Below are 4,752 nucleotides of genomic sequence, written 5' to 3'. Positions count from 1 at the left end.
CGTTTTGAACCATGTCCAGCATCGACATTCGAGTGCTAATACCTGCTATTACTGCCTGTACGCCTTTTATTTCTTGGGAATAGATCGCGGTTCCCTTGTGAAAATATTTGGAAAATCAAAATCAAAGTCTGCAAATGGATCCCAAAATATGAACGAGATGGTACCTTCGCCCTGAAGCAACGGAAGGCAATACATCTTCGAGCTGTTTAGTAGAATACCTATGAGTAGATGAAAAAATCGAATTTAGTACTATACCATTTAATTCCACTAGAGTTTGTATCCTTCGACAGATACGCGTATTTCGACCTCAAATGTAAGGCCGACTTAAGAAGTCGAGTCTAGTACACGACACTGAAGATGGCCTTACAGTTGAGGTCGATATACGCGTATCTGTCGAAGGATACAAACTCTAGTGGAATTAAATGGTATAGTACTAAATTCGATTTTTTCATCTACTTAACGGAAGGCAGTTTATCGTCGATTCGGAACAGCTCATCGGCAATGGCTTTTGGAACTGTACTACAACGAACCTGTCCTCTTCATTGATGCAGCTCGGGACTGCTTTCAGAGGCATTTCAACTCGATTATTATCGCTGCATCTGTCATCCGGATACTCCACGCTGCAGGACTAATTTGGAAAAAAAAATTGAGAGACGAGCAATACAGATTCGTAAAGCAGACATTTTGTAATACGCTGACGAGTTGGATTCCTTAAAATGACAGTTTCACCATCTTATTTTCTTGGATGAAGTATCGTTGGACTCAAGAGACATGCTTCGGAATCATGGGCATGGTGTTAAAGGGCAAAAAGTTCTCTACCGTAGAGAATTTAATCGAAAACCTCGTGAATCTTACCTTTGCTTTTTGGGTCAATCAGGGATGTTGGAATCATTTCGGATCGAGGGGACTTTTACCCGTAAAAAGTTTTTCGACTGTTTGGTAAAATTTTCTACCCAAATCCGAAAAGTTGAAACGTTTCCAGGCCACCATTTCATATGGATTATGGATGGTGTCTAGTACATTGCGACTAAAATATAATTTTGTATCTAAGATCGATTGGAATCTTACCAGTATTCTTGCCAGCTTATTGTCCAATGTTTCATCCGATAGAAATAATATTTGGCTTTTGCAAAAAAAAAAAACATATGAAGCGTTATTATCAGGAAAATAACAAGAAACTGTTTTCCATAACAATTAACGAAACTTTCACATTATTCCGAAACTATTCAAGTACTCACTTGTTCCATGAGTGTGGATACACTTCTGGAGGTAATTTCGATCCATCTGTAGGTTTGGGACAATCATTGAGTGATTTTGGGTTTAAGGAAGGATATCTAACGGTTTGAGTTAATCAGGTTAAGAAAAGTTAAGTTAAATAACTAATCAGGCTTACAAAGTTAATATTAAAAAAAGGAAATTAACTGTTAAGATATCAGGCTTAGAAAAACTATGCAATAAATATCGGTTTGTTCAAATAGTTCATATGTAAGATTTGATCAATAAAAGTTGAAAGAAATAAAATATATTCAGTCTTTATTTCATTTAAGAATGTATGACTCAAGTTATCAAAATCACATGTGGTTAATATTCATCATATCATATGTTCATGCAGTTTCTGACTGCGAACTGTTTCCTGTGGGGCAGTCGAGGTTTGCATACCACGTAGCATGTCATGGCAGATGTTCAGCTTCTCCTTCAGACCTTGAGCGCACAGTTTAACTTCAAATGCGAAATTCATCCGCTGATCAGCTTTATCACACAGCTCCTTAACGCCGGCAGAAAGATTGTCCACAATATTTTGAGCAACCGTCAATCCTTGGCGAGTGCATTCAATTCGTATGCTTTCAGATGTTTGTAGAGACCAAAACATCCCTCTCATCTCTGCTGGTGGCATTTGCTTTTTCATCTTTTCTTGGAGATGTGCTGGAGACGCATGGATTGTTGTAGCCCATTGTATCCATCCGGAATCATGGCTTTCAAGGTGCGATTTTTCCTCGTTTAGCTCTCGCACTAAGTCCAACATGATCTTCCCTTCTCCCAGCTGGTCGATCTTTATCAAATTCTTCCTCTTGTTGTCTTTCAGGTACACGAACTTAGCAATAATGTCTCGAACATCGGGCTTCTCTTCAGTTGATCATGATACATTAATGCCATCCACTTCACTAACGTCGATTTCCCGGCGAACATGTGGCTCAATAATATTCCACAAGCAGTCTAACACTTCCGAAAGGGTATTCCCTGAAACAGGTCCCGGTACATTTTTCTTGCAGTTGACACACAATCCGTTCTTCTGCCTGGTGTAATTTTTGATCATGAAATCAGCCAAGAAAAAAACTTCTTTTTATGTTCCGGATCGCCAATCATGTTTTCGTCAAGAACTTCATCAGATGAACTGGAATGCTCATCTTCACTAGCATTCAGATCATCGGGAATAATCGGAGCTTGGCCGTAACAATCTTGAAGTCCGTACTCAGTTTCATGTGGGTCATCCTCCTCCGGTTCATCATCCAGATATTCTGCCTCTTCTGCACATTCTCTAGGGTCATGTCCGAGCAACAATCTAGCGGCATTTAGAGTAAATATGTGTGCAGTTGGTGCGGCGTATACGTTTCAGAGAATGGCTTAATAGTTTGACAGATCGCAGTACATTTTTTACGGCATTCTAGATTTTGCACTGTTACCTTATTTAATAAAATAAAGTTAAAAAACTTATAAAATTTTGGGCGTACATTATAGCCGATTCCGGAAATAGGGTCCTAAAGCCCTGTCCCAATATTAGTGCCGAACGCTTAAGTTTAGGACAAAAACACATGCTTACTCAATTTTATTATGTTTTTCGTTTGTCTAAGCCCAAAAAACATGTTTTATAGCTTACACTCAAATTTTGGGTGTATTTTGTTTTCCGTGTCCCCTCCGAAATGTCAGATAGGAACAACCCCAGTGTTAAAACTAAAAGCCCTGTGGTGTTTTTGTCGACTAAGCGAACGTCAAACATGATCAAAAGTGTCAAGGTTCGTTTATGGACTCAATTTTTAAATTAAAGTTTAAATATGATATAGCCGTTATTTGGGCGGGAATAATTGCTAAAGTAGCTGCAGTTACATGCTCTTTCGTGATATTAAATAAAAACATGATTTCATTAAACATTTTAGGACCCTATTGTCTGTGACTTGAAATTTGCCTACCTCCAGGGGCACAAACGCACAGCACCCGTATCACCCGAACTAATTCAATAACCCCACCGAAATAACTCCAGCCACATTAATATTTCCGAGTTCCTCTGGTCACTTCTAGAAACTAGATATGTTTGCCAGTATACTGAAAAAATCATTTGAATCCATTAAGAATTCGCTGAGTGATAAGGGTTTTGGTATGTTTGCTTTCACTCAGGCCTGTACGGGTTAATTCCACTAGAGTTTGTATCCTTTGACAGATACGCGTATTTCGACCTCAACTGTAAGGCCGTCTTCAGTGTCTATACTCGACTAGTCAGTACACGACACTGTAGACGGCCCTACAGTTGAGGTCGAAATACGCGTATGTGTCAAAGGATACAAACTCTAGTGGAATTAAATGGTATAGTACTAAATTCGGTTTATTCATCTATTTACATCAATGAATGTTTGGCCTTTAGTGGCATATACCAGATTTGCTGGTATCTTCTTCTTTTCTGGCGTTACGTCCCCACTGGGACAGAGCCTGCTTCTCAGCTTAGTGTTCTTATGAGCACTTCCACAGTTATTAACTGAGAGCTTACTATGCCAATGACCATTTTTGCATGCGTATATCGTGTGGCAGGTACGAAGATACTCTATGCCCTGGGAAGTCGAGAAAATTTCCAACCCGAAAAGATCCTCGACCGGTGGGATTCGAACCCACGACCCTCAGCTTGGTCTTGCTGAATAGCTGCGCGTTTACCGCTACGGCTATTTGGGCCCCTGGTATATCTGGTACATAATTTTTTGAAACTAATCAAAAGGTATAGTATGTGTTTGTTTGACAAATTGAGACATAAATTTGCACAAAACAAAACACGTTCTAGTGAGGCTCGAACTCACGACTCCATGTACGCTAGACCGGCGGTTCTACTAACTAAGCTACAGAACATCTTATGATTCTGCGGAATACAATAAGAAACTTTTGAAATTTTTACTAATTGAGTTCAAATTTTTCTGTACATAAACTTTTTTTTCTAAATTTTAAATCCAACTCGGTTTTGTACAAACATTTTATGATACCGTTTGAAATGAACATATGCACCCCAAATGCTTTCCATTTGCAGTCCATATGATAATGATACCAACCAACAAAGTGTTGCATGGAAAGTGATGCTACAGGAATTGAATCGGCTTCAACCTCATCGAACTCATTGCTGCTCTAACGCATTCCACTGCTGATTTGCGGCTTACTGATCCCTTGTCGATGCCACACACTTTGCGATTTCTCGGCGCCCCGATTCAAATGGTTTCGAATTTCCTCCGTCATATGTATTGCTCAGTATCGTAAGGTAAGGAGTTTAAGTGGGGGAAATCCACCTCTGAGAAGTCGGCATAGTTTCGGTTTACCACAAGAATGTAGACACGTTCGCAGCTCATTTGGTTGATGTGTGAAATGTTCTTTGTTGATGTCAAATGAACAAGGGAATTGTATGCTTCGTAGATTAAATCCGTTTTGCTGAACGCAGGGTCACGTGACTCATCCCAACAACATGGCGAACATAAAAGTCTCAATTAACAAACAACAACAAACACG

The sequence above is a fragment of the Aedes aegypti genome, chromosome 3 (assembly GCF_002204515.2).
Source record: "Aedes aegypti strain LVP_AGWG chromosome 3, AaegL5.0 Primary Assembly, whole genome shotgun sequence".
Taxonomy (NCBI): Eukaryota; Metazoa; Arthropoda; class Insecta; order Diptera; family Culicidae; genus Aedes; species Aedes aegypti.
This window is presented reverse-complemented; position numbering follows the sequence as displayed.